The following is a 27,150-nucleotide window of genomic DNA, read 5'->3' as shown; positions in this document are numbered from 1 at the left end:
TCCTACTGCTAGACAAAAAAACTAGCTATTGGTTTAAAAAAAACTGAGAAGAAAAACATAGGATTTCCATAGCAACAAGTTAAAAGCCTGCAGTAACCTTGGGTGCAAGGGTGTTGTGGGTAGGCAAGCCGATAGCTCTCCAACTCAAGCTGAGTAGCTTCAGAAACGACTCCTAATTGGAAGAGGCAGTGCAGTGTCTTCTTAACGTCTTGCTCTGCATATTTATTATTATTGTTGTTTTATTTAATAAGCATATGTATTGCTTTTAAGGGCTATAACAAGGTCACAAAAATACAGGTACGCATCTGGGATCTTAGACTGGTACTTTTTTTTTTTTTTTCTTTATGCAGCTTCTTAAACGTACCCTCACCATCTTCAGAAAGTAAAGTTCTAGTTTTAAACGAGATCAAAGGGCAATGTTCTGGTCTACCACTGCGCCACTCTGGGTGCAAGACAAGAAGGTAAGTGCAACTGCTACTGTGGGTGATTTTACCTTCGAATTTATGAATATTATTGTACTTGTCTGCTAGTGGGTAATCTGAATCAGTGGGAAGGCAAATGTAGAAAAATCAGAATCTTTCTAGAGAAACCATACACACGTTCCATGATAAACAACTAGTATTTGCGGCTAATTCTTTCTTAATGCCATTCTTGTTTAATGCAAGGCAAAGACAAATAATTCAGCTGTCTGCATTTATCATGCTGTTTCTTTTTTAACTACACATGAATGTCAATATGAAAACATCATCATTTTTCTGCTATTTCAGAAGCTTTAGTTAAGTTTCTTTTCCCTCCATTGCAGTTCCCTGTTTGTGTAGTAATTAATTTGCTTTGCATATAATCACAATTTATTTACAACCCAAGATCCTTTTTTTGCTTTGCCTTAGTCAACAAGATGAAGTAAACATTTATCATCTGAAGCAAATCCTAGAGGACAGTGATGACAACTGTTTTGTTTTTTGTTTCTTATTTTATCTTTCTTTACGCAGTATGAGAAATGGTACTTTATTCTATAAAAGATCAAATAAAAATACTGATCCTCTGTGAGCTTAGTGCAGGAACTAACTAAACCTACCTGCTCCTGGGTGTCATCTTATCCCTACCCCAGCTTTCCTGACTGTATCACCTGGCAATAGGGTCAATAAATTTCCAGAAATAAACACTAGAGATACTCTTGGACCTGTGTTGCACACACATACCTGAAGCATCACATATAAATATCAAACCAATCCCTCACCAACACATTGATGAGGTCTCATGATCTCCACTACTTAATATAATAAACACCTGCTTACTGAATTAGTGTTCAAAAGGAAGTCGCAAGGTAGGCTAATCTTGCCCATTTTCACACGGTTGAATGTCTGAAATCAGTCTTTTTAATGATGACTTTAGCAACTAAAAAAGTAGAAAGTCTTGTTCTATCTCATGCTTCTGCAGTGATATTTTTCATATTACTCATCATATAAATAAAAACATTAGAAATAGAAGTTAATATTTGCAAAAAATAATCTGTTTCAAATCTATGCCTTCATCCCCAGAAATTCCTGGGCATTCTGTGTTTCTGATTTTTTCAGCTTTATGTCATTTTAACGGGGCATGAAATTCTTCAAAAAGCATCTCCATGCATGATAAAAAGACATAACTTATGTGGATGAAACTGAACTAGAACAATCTTTTGACTCATTGTTTACTCTCTGTTCTTTACCACAGTCTAAACTAAAGCATCGAAACAGAGCAGTGTGTTGATTTTCTCACCGCCTGCCCACCATTCTTAACCTCAGTTTTTGCAGCTGATCATTAAATGCTTTCTAGGAACAGCAGGAGACGATTTACTTTTATGACTGTTTGCCAGAGATACCTTTCTTTAAACCATAAAACAGGGTTATGTTCCAGTACTCTGACTTCAAGCTTTCCCCAATAACTAAACTCTTGACTCCGCCAAAAACATAAGCCATAAGAACTTGAAGTCTCGCGTTATAACAAGTGCAGGGATCCTGACTATTCTTCTGGCTTTACATTACACTGCCTTTGCCTTGTTGACAAAAACAGATGGGTTATCTAGTCTGTCCTACAAGTGCATTACATATGCTACCTTATCTTCATCTGTCCTTTCACACTCATTCTTTCTCCACCTGTCTTATGCCCTTCTAAATGCCTCTGATAGTTTGCTCACCACCAGCCTTTCTGTCTGTGCTTTCCATGGGCCCACAACACTCTTCTTTAAAGAGGCATGTTTTCACAGGCTTAGACAGTAGTTGGTCCCCATAATGTGTTGTCTGTCCCTCTTTCTCCTCACCCATTTTCATCCCTCTCTCTCTGTCTAGTATGACCTTGTGCAGCCATATCCAATCCCTCTTTCCTCTTCTGGTTTCTGATGAGAACAGCGCCAGCTCCTCCAGTCTATGGTTACTTCCCCGTACCCCTCGATTCCATACATCCTTCTATGGGCTTCATTCTGGATCCCCTTCCAGCAAAATGATGTCTCTCTCTCCTTGTATGGTTTCCAAAACTGTAAACATTACTTGTGGCAAGGAATGACCAGTACCCAGTAGACCAACAACATTTCTTCTTTGCTTCTTCAGTCTATACCCCTGAGTATATATTAAGGTATTGTTTATGATGCCACCATAGTTCTCACTCACTCACTCTGCTCCTGTTGGTCTAATCTACCCAAGATGTATTTCCTGCACTGTAGTAGTCAGTTTCTCTTCCCCAAGCTGATACTTTTCACAGCATCTTTTGTGGCCCAACTGAGGTAGTTCAGATTCCTAACTTCAATTACTATCTCTCTAGCCATTTGGTCAGCCATTCCAAATCCTTCCTTAGAGTCCCCTCAATCCCCCCATCATGCAGTAGTACACCTTGGATCAGTGTAGTGAACACTGACCTAATAAGTTTTACATTTATTTTTTTAAGTTAGCAGTTTTTAAGCAAAAGCAGAGTATGTATCCAAGTGCATATCTAAAAAAGTGTACTTTCCCAACTACTGTCTATAAAAATTCTTACACCCTAAAGTTATATTGTAATCTTTTTCTCTTTGAAGGCAAAACCATCCCCATCTGTGCTGACTGGTTTTGCAAAAAATATATAAACGATAACCATAGCTAAATGTTTGTAGATATGCAGAGATACACAAACTTGGAGAATCTGCTCTTTGTAAAGCAATTAATGAAACCATCAGCAGATGACCCTTCCCTTTCATGGATTAATCCTTCCCATCAGCCGTGACCCAGCCAGCACAACTGTCCATTGACTTTGCCCTCCTGATCAAACCACACCAACCGTGAGTAAATCCAGCATTACCCACACCCAAATCATGGGTTACTGCAACAGAACATCACAGGTTTAATGTCACTTCTACATATATGACACTGTAATGTGGTGTGCCCAGTTGTTAGGTAGGACTGTCAATGCTGTATTTTTTTGATCTAGTAACTCATATAAAAATATAATGGGAAGTCATGCAGACACTAGATAGGTCCTTAAATTTGGCACACTGTCTCACATATTTAAGTGAAACACCTGTCTTTTTCTAATTCTAATACTCATAATATGAACAAGATCAGTTATTAGGTAAGATCCCGATAACTTATGTTTGACCCACTAACTGACAAAACACAGAACTAGTGTTAAGTTACCAGACAGGTATTGTCACAGGTCTGATGTAACTTTAGCCTTCATCATTTGTGTGTGAGGATTTACTTATTAGATAAGGTCCCAAACAGTTTTCGGTTCTTATCTGCTGATTCTGGTTATTATACCATTTACAGATTAAAAAGACACACTGTAAACATTCAGAATTTAAAAGCAATAATTTTCTTGGAGGATGTTTCTACCGTGCTCACTTTTTATCCTTTACCTTGTAGAATATTCCATTAAAACTTTGTGAAACATAATTATAAATGGTAAAACAGATAGACACTGTAACAACATTCAGATAAAAGTAAAAATATATGCTTGAGATTTTATATATTTAATATTTTAAGGAATATGCCTTTCAGCAATATTTAATTAGCTTTATACAGTAAGAATATATTCTAGAACTGCAATAATAATGAGAAAAGCTGAATTTTAGATTAGTATAGTGAGAGGTCCTGAACCCTGTATATGCTTTAAATGCATACTTTAAAGATAACTTAATAGTATTTATTTAGTTCAGATACATAAGTTTTCAGAACTGAATTAATGAATTTTTGGACCCTGACCATGAGTGATATGTACAACAAACCCATATCCCAGACACAATACTAAGAACATTCCTGATGGTGACATCCAAAGAATATATCAGAACTGTAGTTTAGTATCTGATTTTAGCAATACTATATAGTGCTAAAAGAAGCCTTTATAAACTTAATGTATCATAGTGATATCATTAATAAAGTTTACATAAAAAAAATTTTTAACAAAAAGATATTCTGAAATCAAAAATTAGCTAAGAAATGGGGCAAATTACAAGTATAGCCCTTTACTAGTTAAGTAGATTTATCCAGTTTCTAACCAGATCAAGACTTATAATAAAGACAGATTACATTGAGTATTGCCTAACTTACTACTCTTTAAATCTTTGAGGACTGAATCTGGAATTTTATATTTAAGGTAATGTAATGTGAGAGAATGCTTAAGTTTCAATAGCTGGGGTAACAGATTAATACAGTAACTGAGTCTACGGCCTTCTGCCATCCATCACCTTATCAGTTCTTACAGATGTGGTTTCTGCAATGTTTTATCAAAACGTGCTACATCATAATAGTTTGCATATCACTGATCAGGATGACCAGACAGCCATGAATTTTGTGTGATTTACAGACAGATAACTAGATACATATTTAATGTACAGATAATATAGATGTCCCATTCATATATGTGCATCTGTGTGTGTGTGTGTGTGTATATATATATATATATATATATATATATATATATATATATATACACACACGTATATATATATATATATATATATATATATATATATACACACACGTATATATATATATATATATATATATATATATATGTATACACACACACACACACACATATATATATATATTACATTTATATTGTGTGCTGACTAATCAGACATAATTCATTGACTCCTGATTGATCCCATGAAGAGTATCAGACTTGCTCCCCGCATGACTTGCACTAAAACCAGTTCATGAAGCGCAGCATGATGTGTTGGATGGATTAGTTTTTGCAGAGCTGCAGTTCAATGAAGTTATCCTTAAAACATAGTTGCTATGCTATTATATATTTGTTTCAAGATGTATATTACCAATTATGCACTGTAAAAAGTAGTGGAGTTACACAAGACAGAAAGAAAAAATAAAGGGCAAATCTCAGCAGTAAGGGCATCTCACATTGAGAAACAGATCCACTTTGGTCTGAAACTGTAGAATGTTCATAGTACCTTTCCAGCTAAATAGCCTTCCTTTTGTTGTGATTTGATAAGAACATAATGATTTAATCTGAAAATCCTCAGCCCAGATTTTTTTGCTCTAAGGAGGAGAACTAATTTTTCAAAATAAAATATAAAATCTAGTCAACTTTTTTCTCACACAACAAATGATGACATCCTCCTTGACGTATGTCAAGTGGCAAAACATATAGGACTGTGAAATGCTGCTTGGGAATGTGATACTTAATTTTGCAGCAGAGATTATAATGCATTGCCTACTCTGGTCAGCAAAGGTACTTTATATGGCATTCAGCAGTATGACAGTTCCCAAAATGCATAGTTGCCGACAACGTTTCTTCACAAAAATGCTGCAGCCAGGCCATAACTAAAAGAACTGTATCCAATTTAGGTCACAGTGGCAACTGTTAAGGCATGGGATGTATTTGCTGCCATCCTACTTAGCACTCACCACACTGAAAGAAATGTTAAAGTAATCAACCAAATAAGGCTGGGAAGCCTTTCCAGCTGAAGCAATGTCATGACAGGAAACACAGAAATCCAGATTTATGGAAGCACGACCCAAACACAGACATTGCATGTGGCTGATGAACTGATATGCGATATTTTTTATATCAAATCAGCACAACTCCTACGTGCATTATAATGTTGATGTTAATAAGAGGCATTGCAGCATTTCTATGGTAACCAGGACTATATCTAGATTTCTGCATTCCGTGTCTAGCTCATTTTGTCAGTAACATTCTAAAATCCAGTTTCCTTGCAATAAAAACTCAAGAGTAACTATCAAACAGTTTACACTACAATTATAATGCTGCCTTTTAGATTTTTTTTTTCGGTAATACCACGCACTGCACGGAATACAGGTTTTATAGTAACAATGCATGTCATGTTACTAGGTTAAATCTTGTAAATCCTTGAAAATATGACTCCAATAGCAATCTTGCCACCATCCAAACTCTTTATACTTAGACCAGTTTTAATCTCATATGTTGTATGCTATATCCCAAAGCATTATTTCATGCTAAGTGATAAACTACATCCCTTTCCTAGTCATGCATCTCCCAGTATCGACCTAAGGAACATATAAAGTGAATGGGTACAGCATTAACAATCTGCAAAACTCATTTCAAGGATCACATTAAGCATTTAGGATAACGCATCACATTAATTTCTATATTCATTCTATTTTTATAATCCCCCTGACTTTCCCCTTCTTTACTTCTGTCTAGTCTTTCCAATGTTTCCTAGCTCCTGGTTACCTGTATCATCTTCCTAAAGACTGTTAATGGGGTTCCAATTGTATATTTGAGAACTGTATGTGCAATCCTCAGAAAGTTCTTTACCTTAAACAACAGTGTAACTGGCTACATGTAAATGATAGTGTCACATTTCTACTTAACTGTCAAATCTACAAGCTGTTAAAATGAGACACTGTACCCTCCTGAAAACAAAATTACAAGTCAAGCAGCTAAACTACACACTTAAAGACAGCCAAAAAAGATAGCATTGCCCTCATTAGACCTTGTTTTAAAACCTCCACAGGAGTAAGAGCTATCTGTAGGTTAGGCCCAGCTGTTTGCCAAAGTGAGACCGCTAGAGACATGTCAATTAAATGGAAGCAAACTAAAAGAATAACCGTTTAAGTGCACTAAATGCTCTTGTTTACATGAAATTGGATAGTCCTTGCACCTCAGCTGTATACAACTCTTTCTTGTAAAGAAATAGGACCAGATTCAATAAAGCCTGCACTAAGTGTACACAATATGTATTCAATAAAATCTAGTCACTCAGAAAGACTACACTAAGTGTGCATGTAGTCTCCACTTTGTGGAAACTTTTATGAATCCCTACCAATATTTAAAGCTGCAAGAATATCAGTAGGAAAATTAAAATTAGGAGGAAGAAGGTGTTAGTTATGTCTGTGTTGTCTGTTCACTCAGTACTGTGTACACTTAGTGTAGGGGTTATTGAATCCCAGCCATACTTTTAACAAATGACCATCAGTTGAATGCCTACCTTAATTGTACACACTGTAAATAAGATCTGTATTTGTAATTGTGAATAACATACAAACGTACTGTATCTACTTTACTGCTGTACTGCTACAGCTATGTATCCTTTAGTTTATGTATAATTTTATGTTAGTGTCTTATAACACAGTGCCCAGATAATGGCTGAAAAGGGTCCGTCAACCAGTCCACATACCCTGTTATAAAACTGAAATAAATAAATAAATGTGATTACATGGAAATGTTACTGTTTCCAAAACTGCTGTACCTTGGATTTAGATTTATAGACTAGTAGTAGGCTAACTGCCCTTGTGAGCCATGTTAAGCCTAGCCAATTAACCCATGTAACAATCAAACCCTGCACATTGTGTTTGTATGGTAAACACATTAACCATTACACTAACCTCCCACCTAAGAGAGAATATTTCTCTCTTATCAAAAATATTAAAATCTCAGTGTATAGCATACATAAGTAGCTGGGGTACACAGGAATGGTTTCTCCCCTGCAAAAAAAATGTAATGGGTAAGAGTGAATTTTGAACATCTCTGTTATTTTACTAGGATTGCACGTATTTTTTTTGGGGGGGGGGGGAGTTTCAGGACTTGCTGTAATAAGTCTTAAATTTCCAATAGGTTATTTATTTATTTATTTATGTGACATTTGTTCACTGGGATGATCTAACTGGGCCAAAAAGAACAGTGTTCAGCAGAGGCCTGGGCAGAAAAGCTCCAAATTGCACACTCTGATTTATCAGCAATATAACAGTGAATCCAAAGAAGTACAGAAGAAATTGTTTCAGATACATGTGAAGAGACAGATGACTTAATATTTTAACATAACTAAAGACAAGTTACACATATACCTATAATACACATTATTTAACATGGCTTTGACAACATCCCTAAAGGAAAGCAATGTATGTACATATACTAGATGTTATATAACATAGCCATAGGCTATCTGCACAGCACCTTCTATGGGTCTGTATTGTATAGTTAGTAGTCAATAGTTTATTCCTTATAAATTTGTTCCTTTTTAGTAAGGAATTGAGTATACGCTGACCACATTGTTGTAAAATAGAGGATATAGTTGCAGGAAAGGAGGGAAGAGTTTTAAGAAGTGGAATATATTCGAGCTCTATTATTTAATTATTTAATCATGTGGTAGTGTTGGAGTAAAGGAAGAGGACGAGAGAAAGCTGGGTGGGAGAGTGGTTAGAGAGAGGAAAGGGGAGGGGAGATTATCCAGGATCAGAGCGCAGGCATAGCAAAGAACCGGTAATGCTGTTTTAGGGAAATTTTAAAGCTACTAGATCTGTTGACACTGTAATGATGTTTAAAGTCTTGTACAGACTTGAAAGGTATCAGGCTTCACAATAATACCTAGGATGTTTCATTCCTGTTTTTTTCCCTTTATTACATACATATGCAATGAACATAATGCACAATCTTATCCTCAGGAGGCATCCAGTATGAGATCCCTCTTTACCTATGTTCAAAGTGTAAACCACTGTATTAGATGGACTTGATGAAGTTCAGGTGAAAATGTTTTCTTAAATATAAATCTATAGTTGTAGCTCATAATGTGTTGTCATGTTTTATTTGTTAGAAGTTAAAAATAAAAACAGAAAATAAAACCTTTAGACTAAGAATGAGGTGCACATGCTGCTGAGCTGGTAAACCCTCATGAGTCTTTCAGGAATATTCAAATAAGGATCTAGTCTCTAACTTTGGGATTGCCTCCTTGTTTTCCCATCTCTCAGATTTTCCTCCAATCAACTCACATGGACCCTCCCACTATTGTCTGTAACTTTAAATAACTGACCTGTTTAATGTAATGCACTACAACAAGAACACTTGTCCATCTACCTACTTACCTGAATAAACTACTAGAAACTTCAACAAGGTGCCTTTATTCCTCCCACAGGAAGGGTATCAGAGAGAGAGAGAGAGAGTCTCCTAGATCTGCTAGCTATAGTGATTTTATCTGGACTTATTCTTTATACTCTGTTTCTTGTTAGTCCTGTCACCCTCTGGGTCACAGGTGAGATACCAGAATTCACTAGAGCCCTCTTGATTACCTCTGTTTTCTTAACCTACAAAATGGGATCCTATGTTCCTATTACTGGAACCTGTGTTCTGAGAGACTGCCTTACATATTATCTGCAATTATACAGAGCTCAGTATATATTTTTTTGGTTATAGAGTTTAATTCTTGCTTAGATCTGAGTTGAAACTGTTGTCTCACTGTTCTGAGAGATTGATCAGCAAATATACAGAGTTGAGAATTTGTTTTGGTTTTAAAGTTTGTACTGTTAGTTTTTGCTTAGATCTCTGTTGAAACTGTTTTACCCACCCCACCCCCATTTTCTGCTGTGTCTTCAGTTGGCATAGTAACAGCTGCATTCAAATTGCTGGAACCTGTGTTCCGAGAGACTGCCTTACATATCTGCAATTATACAGAGCTGAGTATATATTTTTTTGGTTATAGAGTTTAATTGTTGCTTAGATCTGTGTTGAAACTGTTGTCTCACTGTTCTGAGAGACTAATCGGTAAATATACAGAGCTGAGAATATTTTTTTGGTTTTAAAGTTTGTACTGTTAGTTTTTGCTTAGATCTCTGTTGAAACTGATTTGTCCCACCCATCCTCCCTATTTTTGGTTTGTAGTTTAAATTTGGTGGCTTTTGCAGTTGCCCGCCCCACTGTAGATTTGATCTGGGACACTCCCCCCGTCCCATCTCTTTACCACATTCTACCTAATAAACTCTTTCTGCACTTGCTTTTAGTCCTTTTTAATTTAATTGCATTTTTAAACTGTGTTTGGTCTAATATTGCTGCATACTCAAGTGTGCTAGCTTGCACTGCATGTGAATTGTTTTTTACTACTGTTTATGCTACTTTTCTGTAAAAAAAAAACAAACAAAAAAAAACTGTAAGCCTGTTTCCTACCTTTCCTGTAACTAGTGTTCCAGATACAGATTTGCTGTATCCAGGACTGTATGCAAGCTTCTGAGTCCCCCAAGTCTTTCTGTGTTGGAGGGAAGCCTTCTAGCTTATCAGTGGGAGTGGTAAGCACTAGTTAACCTGTCTACCACATAAGTAGTGGTTCTGGCCCAGAATTTGCAGTTATTGGCTGTTTGGGCAATCTCTTCCATCTCTCTCAACTTTCTGATTTGAAAGCCTGTATTTGCACTTGTTTCTGTCCTGTAACTCATCTAGTGCAGATACAGATTCTTAGTTTTAGCACTTAAATTTGCTTGTTCATGCTCAGCACTTGTAAGCACTAAATAAGCTACTAATTACTATAGCACTCTATCTTCCTCATTACCTAGAGGAAAACAGTTTTTGTACTTACTTTTCTCACTTGCTTAGAGAAAAACAGCTCTTGTACTCACTTTCCTCACTTATCTAGTGGAAAACCCTGCAACTCTCTTTTTGCGCTGTCTTGCGCACACAGCAGCGTCGGGCAGTGTCAGTTAGTTGGGGTATACTATTCCCGGCCCCACAAAGTCTGCACTGTAAATTTTCCCTTAGAACTAGGCAAGCCTCAACTCAAGTGCTTCAGATCAGCTGCTCTTATTGCAGCACTTGCAAAACAGAAATCAGCATTTGTCCTAATCTCCTAGACAGCACTATTATTCTCCAAATTTCCTAGACAGCACTATTATAATATAGCATAAGACCCCTGATCGTCCACAGGACTTAAGTTCAATTTACTCTTCAAAGCATGTCCAGAGGTCAGCTTCAGGTGTACTCTCCAGTTCATCTGGTGGAATTGGGCATCCTGAGGCAATGTCACAACTGCCTCATGTATACAGACAACCCTCTCCTCTTACCTCTAGACAAAAACACTTGTGAGAGATGCAAATACACAGCCAGACTGGAGGCTAAGCGCTCTCAACCCATGACTGTAACAGACAGTCAAGAGGATAAGGGACACACTTGCATCACACCACCTGTCACACATGAATCTACAAAACAAGCACCGGCAAAACATACGCATAAATACACAAAAACATATTCGGAGGTACTAGGTACCAATCTGAAAAAGAAACAGTGCCCTGCAAAGCAGACAAGCAAGCAACCTGCACCCCTAAACACAAGCTAGAAAACACAATTCACCTCAGCAGTGTGCCTCACAACAGCCCTTAAGGCAAAACACCATACCTAACACGCTAGTAATAGGAGACTCTATAGTAAGGCACACGGATGTTCCACTCACCAGGCTGAACAAGGAGAAGGTTTCTGTCAGCTGCCTGTCGGGTGCTCGGATCCACCACATAACACAAGCACTTAGGTCACTCCAGAACAAGTACAAGTATGACGCTGTCATTGCACATGTTGGTGTGAATGATATAAGATGTACCTCCCTGGACTACATGAAAAGAGACATTGAGGAGCTCTCTGATCATGTAGCCCAAGCTGGTATGACCCTGACCTTGAGTAGCATACTACCTTCACCTAGAATTATACCACAATACAAAGACAAAATTATCAATTTCAACAATTGGCTAAGCTTCTGGTGTCATTCTAAGGGGATCCAGTGTCTGTCTGCCTGGGATGACATGATAGACAAGCCTCGCTGTTTTGCCAGAGATGGGTTGCACCTGTCACACCTAGGTTTTCGAATACTGGCCAAGGCTCTTGTCGTCCCCATAGTGCCTTTTTTAGGCAAGGCTCAAAGGACAAACCAACCACCGTAACCAGCACAGGTAACCAAAAACTAAGGGTAATGCTACTCAACGCCAGAAGTCTCAACCTCAAAATGCACACACTCGAGGCTCTCCTCAGCATGGAGAAAATCAATGTGTGTGTAGTGACGGAAACCTGGTTCAAGGCTCAAGAGAGCACCCCAGCACTGCCAGGTTACAATTCATATCATACCTTCCGGCCTCCGTTACTGGATCGCAGTACAAAGGGCAGAGGTGTATCCATATTCATCAAGGATACCCATATCTCCAGGTTAGTAGCGCAGCATGATGCCCCAGAGATCATCCATGCGCAACTATCAGCAGGCAAAACCACATTTCAAGTCATAGCCAGTTATAGATCACCCACCATGTCCCAAGATGCTCACTCTGCATTCCTTGAGACATTGGAAAATATAAAGGTCCTACCCAACACCATAATCTTGGGTGATTTCAACTACCCTGGTATAGACTAGGTGAACTACCAATGTTCCAACTCCTATGCTCAGTGACTCATAGAATTTATAAATTCAAATGCCCTTGAACAACTGGTATGTTCCCCCACTAGAGTGGACAACATATTGGATTTAATCATCACAAATATGGGCGCCCACTGTACCACACCCGTTATCACTCCCTCCTTGGTCAGATCTGACCACAAACTGATAACCCTGGACATCCTCACCCCTCCACCTCCCCCAGTCAAAAAAAACATAGTCAAAAACCTTTCCAAAGCAAACTTCAAACTACTTGCATCCGAAGTGGAAAGCTTCACTATTCCCTTGCAGAAGGATAATGATATCCAGGATGCGGAATCCTACACCAAGGCACTCTATATGCATCTTCAGGATTGCATGGACCGTGCTATCCCAAATAAAACCAAGACTCCTTCCTCAAGCAAGAAGAAACCAGTCTTGTGGACCCCAGCCATAAGCAGACTTTACAATAAAAGGAGGAGACCTGTACAAAAAAAGGCCAAATCTCAAGTAGAAAAATCATCCCTGATCAGCATTAGTAAGAAACTGAGGGCCCTCATCAAGTCAACTAAAGCTAATTTTGAAAAGAAAGTTGCCAAGGATGCCAAGGATAACCATAAGGCCTTCTATGGCTACGTCAAAAACCTAAATGGCAATGCTCAGGTCTGTTCTGAGCTAGTACAAAATGGAACAAAATACACTGACCCTTCTGACATTGCCAACATCATGGCTGACAGGTTCAGTGCAAATTCCCCCCCCTCACCACCTACAGGGCCCATTACCATTCCAGGGGATTGTGTAAGTCCAATTATTACTGATACGTTGGTTAACAAGGCTCTATCTAAAGCTAAAAACACTGCCTCCATGGGACCAGATGGTGTCCCAGTCTGTGTCATACGTGAGCTCCAAAAGGAATTAACCCGGCATCTTAATACCCTGTTCAGTCTCAGCCTCTCCACAGGATATGTGCCCAGAGAATGGCGCACAGCAACGGTGGTCCCGCTACACAAGGGTGGGGCCACAACTGACCCTGGGAACTACCGACCAATAAGCCTGACCAGTCTGATCTGTAAGGCTATGGAGCGAATCATTATGGAATTCATAAATGGAGAGATTGGGAACCTCCAGTCGCTGGACCCGACATAGTTCGGCTTCGTCAAGGGAAGATCATGCCTCCTGAACCTGGTGGATTTCTTTGAGACAGTTACTCAGGCTATAGATAAGGGAAAGGAGGTACACATGGCTTACCTTGACCTTGCTAAAGCATTTGACACCATTCCCCATTCGGGTATTATTGATAAGCTCACCAACCTGGGCATAAACCCTTACTTCACAAGATGGATCGCAAACTGGCTCTCAGACAGATCCCATAAAGTAAGAGTAGCGGGATCTATGTCCGAATCCAGACCAGTAATGAGTGGTGTGCCTCAGGGCTCTGTGCTGGGGTCCCTCCTGTTTGGCATATACTTCTCAGAAGTACAGGCAAGAACGGAAGGGCTGTGGCTAAGTTTGTGGATGACTGCAAACTGGGTGCTATAATAGAGTCTCCGGCCAACATGGAGATCCTCCAGAAGGGCCTAAATGAGACTGATGCATGGTGTCAAAGCCATGGTCTCAAGCTAAATGCAAAACAATGCGTAGTAATCCCCTTTGGAAAAAACAGAGTACCCACAAACTACAACATATGAGGTAATCCCCTGAAATCTGAAGAAGAAATAAGGGATCTAAGGACCCAAGTAGATAGCCAACTTTCCTTTGATAACCATGTTGCCAAAGTGGTTAGAAAATCCTTCTATGTGACCCATCTGATCATGAAAGGGTTCTCATCAAGATCTAAGGATGTAATGGTGCCCCTCTACTCTTCCCTCATCAGACCCATTATTGAGTACAATGCACCAATTGGAATGTACCTGGCTAGACATCTCCAGCAGCTGGAGAGACCACAGAGGTACCTAACCAAGAGAATTACTGGCCTCTAACAGTTGCCCTATGCAGCACGATTGAAAAAGCTAAGACTGTTCTCTGTTGCATACCGCTTTCTCAGAGGCGATCTCTGTCTAATGTACAGAGCCATGTCCAACCCAGAATTGTTGAACATCCTCCATCTTAGCAAAACCAAATCTACTCGAGCTACACACTCTAGGGATATAAACCTCAACACAACAGTGAATAGAACATGCTGGAGGGATAGATTCCCTTCACAGAGACTTCCCTTACTATGGAACAGGGTCCCGATCTACATAAGACAGAACCCCTCACTATCACTCTTCAAGAGGAACCTTGATAAGTGGATGGGTAACAGAAAGTTAACACCGGGATCACACCAACAGCACTACTAGATAGAGGCCAAGGGTACTAGCTGCTAGTACAAGGGTCTAGGGAACTACTAAAGGGGTGGTGAATACCGCACAATGTGGCTGGGCTAATATATGCCTTCGGGCAGATAGCTCAGTACCAACCTATGAACCTATGTGCTGTCAAGCAGCCATTACTAGATAGTCAGGCAGCATATCATGAATGTTGACGTCCAAGGAAGGACAGCCATCCTTAGGATGTTCACATTTTCTTTCCCTGCCAGCTTCTGAGCAATGGTTTCTTATTGGCAGTCTTATTCTCTGGTACGAATGGAAGCAAAGGATATATTTTCATCTTTCCTCCACCCCACTGATTCTGCTACAAAGTTTGGTGAGATTCAGAAAGACCACCACCACAAGCGCAAACTGCTTCAGCCAAAAAGGGGCATTTTCCACAGTCATAAAAATATGATTCAGAAACATAAGCTGAAAAGAGGAAAGACCCTGTTATCAGCTAATCTGCATGTCACTGAATAATGTGGTGTTGCTGCTTGTGCTAAACAGCACTTTCCTGCGCTAATTATCACTGGCAGCACATGCATCTTGTTGGCACAAGTACCCCCTCATTCACTTTCTTACAATTATGCACACACACACACACACACACACACACACACACACACACACACACACACACACAAAAACATACACATGATGCACATACAAACAAATCCATCCATACCTTTCAACTATCCCCGAGTTTACAGAATGTTCCAGACTTTGGCACTTATGTTTTCCTTGTTCCTCATAAATCATGAATGTTCACAGTCAATGAGTAATGCCAGATACTATAGTTTTATTCTTATTGTTCAGGAAAAAGCATTCTGATGCAAAACTTGTTATTCTGTTGACTTTTAAGCTACTTAGAGTAATATTTAAAATCTCCGTGATGTAATTTAGTATTCCCCACAGATTTTTCCAGAAATCTTGAGCACAGCCATTGGCAGGTATGGAAGTCTCCACATACAGACACACAGTCACCCCCCATACCTCTCAAGTGTTCATGATTTTATCGAGCATCCCTAATTTTCTCTCTTATAACTGCCCTGTCCCTCATAACTCATAGATCTTTCAGTCAGTTAATTATGCTAGACATTATAGGCTTTCATAAGTTTTATTGTTCAGAATAATCTTTGTGATGCAAAATATGTTTTCTATTAACTTTTTACATGACTTAAAGTGTTCTTGGTGTCTAGCGTCCCTCCCAACTATCATATTTCTTAATGTTCAAAAAATGCTTTATCCTACAAAATACTGTTCTGTTAAATTTTTACATGACTGAGTAATATTTCAAAGTCCCTGGAGGCTAGCACCCCTCACTATATTTCAAGCTTTGTTGTTAGTTTAGGGAAGTTTAGAGGTGTGGCAGCTACCCCACCTCACCACACACACACACACACACACACACACACACACACACACACACACACAGACATTCATGCACTCAAACACACACACACACACACACACACACTCATTCAGACATTCGTGCAATTAAACACACTCGCAGACACACGCACACACACATTCAGACATTCATGCACTCAAACACACACACACACACACACACACACATATACATACCTCACATCCACTACCTTTCTCCAGACACTTATCTGACCTTACCTTTTATGCAGTCTCCTTCCATTGACAGCAAAGCAAAAACACATTTTTTTCGACAGTATCAATTAACTTGGCTGGCTGTGCTGATTTGATCATACAAGTAATTCTCTTGCTCAGCTATATAAACCCCTTACCACAGTCATTTTTGGGGGGCACACATGGATAATTAGCACAGGCTTCTCCCCTAGTATGCTTCATTAACATGTAGCACAGCTGTGGAAACAGTCCATCAATGTGATCCTATAGACTGCATATAATCACTGTTGTGGGCCCGTCTCTAAATTAGAAAGGTTTTATATCGGTGGTAGTAACCCATTTTATGGCTGAACATTGGCAGCATCCCTTTTTGAATCCTAATCATTATCTTTCAGTCAAGGAATGTCCAGTCAAAGACAGATGATGTAGCTCAACCAAACAGTAATAAAATTATCCAAGTATCCCTTTTCAATTCTTACTATTCCAAGTTTATAGACAATGCATCAGAAAGCTGCCTCATTTTGTAATGCTACTGACATTTCACTTTTATTTTCCCAGAAGAATAAACTCCACACTGTACTGCAGTTTAAGGATATCATGTGATCTGGGAGTGACAACTTTATCAGTTTCCATTGTTAGTTTTTCCCACACAGGGTGTTCTAATAATTTATTTATTTTAATTTTATTTACTTATTTATTTAACATTTGTTTACCAGGAAATTCCGACTTGGAATGAGCCAATTTTCAGTGGAGGTATGGGGTGAAATGCTCCAGATGCATGTCTTTGTAAAGTGGGAGGAAACTGGAGCACCCAGAGAAAACCCACACAAACGCAGAGAGGACATGCAGACTAATTTTTTAGACATCAGCATTTTTAAGGTATTCCAGCTATCACTTGTGTAGTTTACATAAGTATATGTAATCCCAGAAACCTGGAGTCATACTTACTGTGAAAAACTGAAAGGCTGCCAGCTCCGCCAGACAGACTCTTGTAAATAATTCTATGTTATTTATAAATATTAATATAATCCACAGGCTAGTTTTACAAATGTAAGAGAGAACTATATGTTATGATTAAACTATATGTTGTACTGAGCTTCAGAAATGTATCCACAGTGCACTCTGCTGGAAGAAAGCTGATAAGTTGGGCATTGCATGACTGTTTGATCTCAGAGATGTGATGTCTGGGCTGGGACATTCCTTCTATTGTTTTGAGACCAGAGTTAATTAGGGTTGCCACCTTTTCAAATGCTCAAAGTAGGACATTTTTTGTAGAAATGTCAGATTTTGCAGGACAAAACATACCCATGACCAGTACAAAGGATAGAACTTCACCTTTTTGCCAAAATAAAAGCTTATTCTTGTAGCATTTGAGTTGATTATGCTATTTAATATAACATTTAGGTGCTTCAGAAAAAAATAACGGTTTTATGAAACTATTAAAGAAAACTTTAGGAAATATTTTTGTCCTAAAATCTCAGGACATCTGCCATTTTTTCAATTTTTTCGCAGGACACAACTGCCCAAAGTGGGACTGTCCTTCGCAAAGTGGGACAGGTGGTAACCCTAGAGTTAATTGTTAGATTTTACATGCATAATGTCTTTTATTGCTGTGGTTCCTGGCCAGGTGCATGATCAAAGAACTGTTAAACCCTGAGTTTCTGTTAGCCTGGGAAATTAAACCAGAGGGGTGTCAAGAATTATGTAAGCTAAAATAAGTCAGCAGTGATGTATTATCAATTTAAGACTTTCTCGGAGAGAGAGAATTAGAGCATTTTTGGATTTTGTCTGAACCTGAACACATTCACCAGCTCTTTGCCTTGTAAGTAGGATATTTATTTAGAGCAGTGATGTCTCTTAGAAATAGATAGAAAATAGTAGGTTTAGTGTAGCTGTTTTCTATATGTATGTCAGACTATTCTACAGTATTATTTTAAGCATTTACTGTGATCTCTGAACTCTTGACTAGCAATGTGTTGAATTGAGGAGCTTAGTCTTGTGTTTTTATTATTTATTATTAAATACTGTTAAACCTTTCAACTATGGCTGTTTTGTGTAGAGATAATTTAAGCTCTAGAGTACACTGCATGTATATAGTGATACTGTAGCCACTCCAATAAGCTTTGCTGTTCATCACACTTACTAACTGTTTAATAATATTGCACAGTAAAATTGGTCACCCTTTGGGATGAGCCTTATTAGTAGCTGATATTAATGGTTGGTGGCAGTGATTTCTACCTTACAGTCTGGACAAGAAGGGGGCATAGCTGGATAACCTGTGCCAGCCTTCCCCAGGAGTGTCTGTGTGTTTCTATATAACTCATATCTCAAAGTGCGTGTGTGTCAGCTACTTGGGCAGAGGCATGAAGCACTGGTTGGACAGAGAGGGTGCTGGAGGTTTTAGCTTGACCACTAGGCTGGAAACCTCTACCCTATAGCTGTGCCAGTGGGGAGTCTTATTGGGGATCTGGAGAGAAAGGGAGAAACCAGCCCCGTGCTGTGATCTCTGTGTGCTCTTAAGGGAAATTGTACTTTACTGTGTGTGCACTTCCCAATGTGCATGCCCTTCACTGGTGCTAGTGGTGAGGATTGAGGCTCCTTGATTACTGGGCCAGTGCACGGGTGTCACATATTAATTAGTTGTAAGTGGTGGGATATCCACACCACCATATTAATTGTTTGGCAATGGTGGGATATCTACACCACCATATTAATTGTTTGGCGCATACTAATTGGCTTGTAGTGGTGTGGACACTGAATTCCTGTAGCTTGTGCACAGTAATCACTGAAGGTGTTTGTACTCTAAATGAGCCACGCAGTGAATATTCAGAGTTCAGATCACAATTGTTTTATTTCTTTTGTTAGCTTAGTTAGTCAGGGAGAGCAGGCAAGCATATCAGCACAGGAGTATGGCAAGGTGACAAGGAGCCAGTTTCCTGAGATGTGCCAGGCTAAGGGACTGGGGCATGGAAACCTGACTAAGGCAGACATGACTGCAGCTTTGGTCACAGCTGCATCAGAAAACAGCAATCAGGAGGATGATCAGACTGGCTGTGGAGATGTACATCACTCTGAGAATGGACAGCTCAACCTTTCCGCAGAGAACTTAAAAATCCATCTGGAGCTAAAGAGACTTGAGTTGGAGGCCAAGCATTTGGAAACAAAAGCAGCAGAGAGACTGAGACGTCTATAGGCTGAGGAGAATGAGAAACTGCTACTCCTGGAAGCTGAGGAGAAGGAGCGGCAGTGGCAGCACAAAAAGGAGATGCTGACTCTTCGCCAGAGTCATGGAGGTAATGGGGAAGGGAGTAAATGGACCCCAGAAGCACAGGGGGATAATTTTGATAGTTTCATTCATATGTTTGAGAGGGTATGTAAACAGTATGATGTTGACCAAAGGCTCTGGGTATGGTTCCTGACCCCCTTACTCCATGGTAAAGCTGTAACTGTGCTGTCTAAATTATCTGATCACAATTTTTTTTGATTATACTGCTTTTAAGAATTATTTGTTAGAATATTTTAAGCTAACACCTGAAGCTTATAGGAAAACATTTTGTGAGCATAGACGCAAGGCAGATGTAAGTGTGTGTGAATATGTTGCTGAACTGAGCGCTTATTTTCATAGGTGGGTGAGTGGATGTCAGATCACTACTTCTGAAGGGCTGGCAGACCTTTTGGTGAGGGAACAACCCCTTAGCACTTTGCCTGAGGACATGAGGATCTGGTTAGCTGATAGACAATGTGCTACTTCAGATGAACTGAGGAAGAAGGGAGGCCTATACCTATTAAGCAGGGCATCCCTGCACAGGAAAGGGACCCCCAGTACTGCTCATGGGTCTAAAGGAACCCATGGTGGGCAGCCCAGACTGCCCCGACAGAATCTGCCAGTAGCAGGGGAAGCCACTATTCCAGGCACATGTCCAGGACCTAGGGTTAAATGTTTTGAATGCAACCAGTGGGGCCATGTGGCATACAGATGTCCACAAAGACAAGGTGGGGAACAAAATGTGGGAGAGCCAGTAAATGGGAAAATCAAAAATGCCAATAGTAGGTTGTCTTGAGACAACAGGGGTACCAAACTGCCATCCTGCAGATGTCCTGATAGGGAAAGATTTTGATGAGGCAGTACCATGTGTTTATGCCGTTACACGCAGTCATGCTTCGAGATGAGTCAGACCACATATTTGCAACCAGGACTGGTGAGGTGGTTACTTTCCAGAGGGAGCTACTCTGTAGCAGTGAGATTGAAGGTGAGCCACAGCTGCTTGTGGGTACTGATGTTCTCTTGGACAGAGTGACTGTAAAGGTAGAGGTGAGCAGTAGTGCCCAGGCTGACAGTGAGGCACAGCTGTCAGAGGATGCCAGACTTCCTGTGGAAGGGGAGCTGGGAAGGGTTACAAAGAGAGAGTTGAGACAGGCTCGGCTCTCAGACCCTACATTACAAGGCCTGAAGCAGGTAGGTAGTGAGGTACCTGATTCTCAAGGGAAGGGGGGATCTGTATACTGGGACAGAGGGTTACTGTATAGAGAGAGGACCCCTGAGGGAGGGCTAGAAGGTGAGAGGATACAACAGTTTGTAGTACCTAGAGCTTACCGTCTGGTGCTTCTAGCCATAGCCCATGATATTCCCTTTGTAGGTCATATGGACATAAAACGTACAAAGAGATGTATTATGCAGAACTTCTATTGGCCTGGAATTTCCAGAGATGTAACAGGGTACTGCAGGACCTGCAAGCAGTGCCAAAAGGTAAGCAAAGCAGGAGACAAGGTGAGAGCTCCTTTGATGCCTTTGCCTGTGATTGAGGAGCCATTTCAGAGGGTAGATATGGCTATTGTGGGGCCTCTGAGTACCCAAGGTTCCACAGGTAAAAAGTATATCCTAGTGGTAGTAGATTATGCTACAAGATACCCTGAGGCAGTGGCTTTGTCCTCCATTGAGGCAGAGGTGGTGGCAAATGCTTTGTTAGAGATTTTCAGCAGGGTAGGTTTCCCAAAGGAAATATTGACTGACAGAGGTGCCAATTTCATGTCAGACCTGCTGGCTTGTCTGTAGAAGTACTGTGGGGTAAAGCACCTGAAGACCTCCCCCTACCATCCCCAGACTACTGGTCTTGTTGAGAGGTTAAACTCTACAATCAAGCCCATGCTACAGGCATTTGAAAGCCAGTTTAAGAGAGAGTGGGACAAATATTTTCCCCATCTGTTGTTTGCTTACAGAGATGTTCCCCAGGAATCCACAGGCTTTTCACGCTTTGAGTTGCTGTATGGGCATAAGGTGAGAGGACCTCTAGATTTAATCCAAGATGAGTAGGAGGGTGAGTGTGAATCTCACAAGGAATCTATTGTGGCATATGTTCTAAACCTCAGGGCAAGGCTCAGGGAACACATGGGTTCCTGGCAGAAGCCCAACAGCACAAAAAGGTAAGGTATAACAGGAATGCTCTAGCTAGAGAGTATTCTGTAGGGCAGCAGGTAATGGTTCTCATTCCTGTCAGACAGAACAAGCTGCAAGCAGCCTGGGGGGACCCTACAAGGTGATAAGTAAGGTACGTGATGTTAACTACCTGGTAGATCTGCTAGGAAGGAGGCATGGGGCACAAATTGTACCATGTTAACATGATGAAACCTTACCATGATAGGGAGGCCCTTGTGCTGAGTATTTGCAGTGGATTGCAGGAGGAGTCTGAGAGAGATCTGGTGACTGATCTCCTCAGTGAGGCTCGGACTGACACCTCAGTGGATGGGGTAGCAATGTTCAGCAGCTATCTCCTACCCAGGTTCAAAGACATCCAAGCAGTGTTACAGGAGTTTGGGAACATGTTCACTGGGAAACCAGGGTGCACCCACCTCGTGCAGCACCAGGTAGATACAGGACCCCAAAGGCCTATTAGGCAGGCCCCTTACAGAATGCCTGAAAGAGTCAAACAGATTATGAGGGAGGAGATACAGGAAATGTTGGAACTAGGGGTAATTCAAGAGTCCAACAGTCCATGGGCCTCCCCAGTGGTGCTGGTGCCAAAGAAGGATGGCAGCATCAGGTTCTGTGTGGACTACAGGAAATTAAATATCACACAGAGTCAGATGCTTACCCCATGCCTAGGACAGATGAGGCCCTACAGCAGCTGGGTGGAGCTAAGTATCTTAACACCATTGATCTTCTGACAGGTGCCCTTGACTCCCAGTGCTAGAGAGAGGTCAGCCTTTGTGACTCCTTTTTTCTTGTACGAGTCCACAAAGATGCTGTTGGGCTGAAAAATGCCCCAGCGATTTTCCAGAGGCTGATAGATGATATCCTAGCAGGAGGGTTTGCCCTTGCTTACCTTGATGATATTGCCATCTACAGCCATTCCTGGCAAGAGCACCTTCATCATGTTAGGGAGGTGCTGGGCAGACTACAGAGGGCAGGGTTGACCATTAAACCGAGCAAATGTCAGGTAGGTATGGCAGAGGTCTCCTACCTGGGACATTGAGTGGGGAGTGGTAAGATCAGGCCAGAACCTGCCAAAGTGGAAGCCATTCAGGCATGGCCTGCACCTGTTACCAAAAACAGATGACTGCATTCTTAGGGACAACAGGGTACTACAGAAAGATTGTCCCCAGTTTTAGTACTGTAGCTGTTCCCCTCACTGACCTGATAAGGAAAAACAGACCAGATAAGGTAGTGTGGACCATAGCATGTGAGCAGGCATTCCAAAAGCTTAAAGAAGCTTTGGGAGGACCTCCTGTGTTAGCCAGTCCAGATTACAGTAAATAATTTGTTGTGCAGGTTGATGCTTCAAACCATGGGGTGGGGGCTGTACTTAGCCAGATTTCTTCAGAGGGAGAAGAGCACCCAGTAGTTTATCTCAGTTGTAGGCTCCAACCCAGGGAGGAATGCTAAGCAGCTGTAGAAAAGGAACGTCTAGCCATAGTGTGGGCACTGCAGAAACTTCAGCCTTATCTGTATGGAAGGAAATTCACTCTAGTTACAGATCACAATCCCCTAACATGGTTACACTGAACCAGCCAGCAAAATACTTAATTGCTAAGATGGAGCCTAGAGTTGCAAGCATATGATATGACAGTGCGGCAACGCAATGGGATTAGCAATGCCAACGCAGATGGGCTCTCAAGACAGGGAATGAGGTAAGGTATACTCAGACCTAACCCTCTCAAGCAATGTTTCTCAAGGATCACTTGAAAAACTAGCTTGAGTTTTCAGGGAGGGGAGAAATGTGAAAAACTGAAATGCTGCCAGCCCAGCCAGACAGAATCTTGTAAATAATTCTATGTGATTTGTAAATATTAATATAATCCACAGGCTGGTTTTACAAATGTAAAAGAGAAATATATGTTATAATTAAACTATATGGTGTACTGAGCTTCAGAAATGTGGCCACAGTGCACTCTTCTGGAAGAAAGCTGATAAGTCGGGCATTGTATGACTGTTTGATCTCAAGCTTGCAGACGTGATGTCTGGGCTGGGACATTCCTTCTATTGTTTTGAGACCAGAGTTAATTGCTAGATTTTACATGTATAATGTCTTTTATTGCTGTGGTTCCTGGCCAGGTGCAAGATCAAAGAACTGTTAAACTCTGAGTTTCTGTTAGCCTGGGAAATTAAACCAGAGGGGTGACAAGAATTATGTCATCTAAAATGAGTCAGCAGTGATGTATTATCAATTTAAGAGAGACAGAGAGAGTATTACATCATTTTTGGATTTTGTCTGAACCTGAACACATCAACCCACCAGCTCTTTGCTTTGTAAGTAGGATATTTATTTAGAACAGTGACTTCTCTTAGAAATAGATAGAAAATAGTAAGTTTAGTCTAGCTGTTTTCTATATGTATGTCAGACTATTCTACAGTATTATTTAAGCATTTTCCTGTGATCTCTGAACTCTTGACTAGCACTGTCTTGAATTAAGATTTGTCTTGTGTTTTTATTATTTATTATTTAATATTTTGAAATCTTTCAATTATGTCTATTTTGTGTAGACATTATTTAAGCTCTAGAGTACATTACATGTATATAGTGAGACTGAACAAAGCCACTCCAATAAGCCTTGCTGTTCATCACACTTATTAACTGTATAATAATATTGCACAGTAAAATTGGTCACCCTTTAGGAAGGGCCTTATTAGCAGAGGATATTAGTGGATGGTAGCATTGATTTCTACCTTATAGTCTGGGCGAGAAGCGGGCATAGCTGGAGAACCTGTGTCAGCCTTCCCCAGGAGTGTCTGTGTGTTTGTATATAACTCATATCTCAAAGTGTGTGTGTGTGTGTGTGTGTGTGTGTGTGTGTGTGTGTGTGTGTGTGTGTGTGTGTGTGTGTGTGTGTGTGTCAGCTACTTGGGCAGGGACACAAAGCACTGGTTGGGCAGAGAGGGTGCTGGAGGTTTTAGCTTGACTACTAGGCTGGAGACCTGTACCCTATAGCTGTGCCAGTGAGGAGTCTTATTGGGGATCTGGAGAGAAAGGGAAAAACCAGCCCCGTGCTGACTGTGATCTCTGTGTGCTCTTAAGGGAAATTGTACTTTACTGTGTGTGTACTTGTTATCCTTCCCAATGTGCACACCCATCACTGGTGCTAGTGGTGAGGATTGAGGCTCCTTGATTACCGGCCAGTGTACTGGCGTCACACTTATGAATAGCATTACAGAACAACAGTGAGACTTGAGCTGCTGACAAGTATGAGCACTGTGGTACAGTATGTCAGCATAATCCATAAGAGTTGTAGGTTAATACTCAACCTTCACACCAAAGTGCAAAACATATTATAAAATAATGGGTCATTGTTATTCAAAAACATGCATGCTAATTGGACAGCCAACCAGAAATTGAGCATATACCAATATAAAAAAGTCTGACCCCTGGAGTACCATTGAGCAGCCAGACTTTTTTAATGGCACATGCTTACAGGAAAGCAAAATATGAGAATAAACAGAAATGGTCTGCAAAAATGAATAATCGGAAATGTACCTGATTTTCCTTGTATTTAGGCTGTCCCTCATAAAATCTTGCTCAGAAAAAAAAAAAAAAACAGCAATGGAGATTCTCTCTTCTCCATTACTTTCCCTGTACTGCACTGATGTACTGTGCAAGTGTGGGAACTTAAGTCTCATACACATGCGCAAAACATCAGAAAAGGTGGACGAACACAGAGGAACACTACAGCACCATTATACAAAGACATTATTTAAGAAAGGTAAGCATTTTCTTTCTTAAATAATGTCATTTTATAATAGCAATAACCAAAGACTGGCTGTGAGTAATGCTGGATTTATCCACAGTTGGATTTGTTTGATCACTCTGGCTTTGTTGTCATGATCAAACCACATCAACCGTTGGTAATCCAGCATAACCCACAACCTGTTATGGGTTATTACTTAATTACACTATAAGCTATTCCAGTATGACAACCGGAGCTCTCACACTAGCTCTGTCACTGTAAACTAGCATTATGGTTGTCTCACATGGGTAGTCTGAACTTACACTTGCCACTCCTACTAGATATTAATACTTTACTTAATACTATCCTATACAAAGTGGCATAACACTGCCATCTACTCTTCACACTGGACTGAGTGGTTTAGTTTCATTTCGTCTTTAACAACCATAGAAGTATTGCCTCCTTTTTTTGGTAAACCTTGAGTTTAGTCTTCACCAATGTATTTGCTCAGAAATTAATAACAAAACATGTGCTGCTGGAGAAGGTATTTATCAAGCCCAGGTCTATGGAAAGTACATTCACAATTTCTTTCTCAAAAGCTAAGCTATAATGCTATAAGCTGTACCCTGTTCTAAAAGTTCAAGACAGTACCTGAGCTTTTAACAATGAGAACATTGATTAATTCCATTCCTGACATCACAGCACAAAAATAATGGTTACTAACTGGCTACCTTACACTACGTGCAAAGGTACCTACAAAACTTTTGTCCTGCATTCAGTACTAATGATAGACGTAAACTTTGAACAGTGGAGATAGGGAGACTATCCATCATAGACAATGCTAAAAATGGAGACATTACCCACATCAGGTTTTAGAATGCAGTATTCAAGGCAATCCTACACTGCAGAGAGGATCACACACCCAGAAGTACTGCAGTACACTAGTAATGGTAGTGCTATACAGAGGATTCATGGTCTTTTATCAAGTACTTATACAGTAGTATACTAATGAGAACCTCTTCATCCCCACCATTAGAGGAAGAATATATACCAAGTATTAATACTGTGGCATAGTACTAAGCATCCCAGGGTGCTGCCCAGTACTAGTGCTACTGTACAGTATAGTGAAGGGGAGTGTTCCACACCAAGGACCCAGCACCTACTCCATAACTATGCTGTACTACACTGCAGAGGGACATCCAGCGCTCATGAAATTAACTCCTTCTCAATATTGATGCTGTAATATTGTAATGAAAGCTATCACACATTCTGGTCAGTACCTGCTTGGTGCTGATACTTCATTCCTGATATTGTATTTCAGTACTAAGAAATGCCATACACTGAAGGACCTTAACTCCTTCCAAGTACTAATATAACTGTACAGACCTAAAGAGTTAGCTGCACTCACTATGGCACCTTAGAACCTACCAAGTCTTGGCACTA

The 27,150-nt window shown here is 40.3% G+C and overlaps 1 long non-coding RNA gene across 1 annotated transcript in view; it reads left to right on the top strand.

Moving 5' to 3' along the window:
- Positions 1-353: 353 nt before the first annotated feature.
- LOC122787198 overlaps positions 354-27,150 on the top strand; it is a 124,950-nt gene continuing 98,153 nt past the window's right edge. The window contains exon 1 of the long non-coding RNA XR_006362549.1: positions 354-461. This is a non-coding gene — a long non-coding RNA (uncharacterized LOC122787198). The remainder of the gene's footprint in view (positions 462-27,150) is intronic.

Source organism: Protopterus annectens, chromosome 13.part0, assembly GCF_019279795.1.
Source record: "Protopterus annectens isolate FY-2018-M chromosome 13.part0, PAN1.0, whole genome shotgun sequence".
NCBI lineage: Eukaryota > Metazoa > Chordata > Ceratodontiformes > Protopteridae > Protopterus > Protopterus annectens.
Note: the sequence above shows the minus strand (reverse complement) of the source record. Positions and strands in the feature narration are given on the sequence as shown.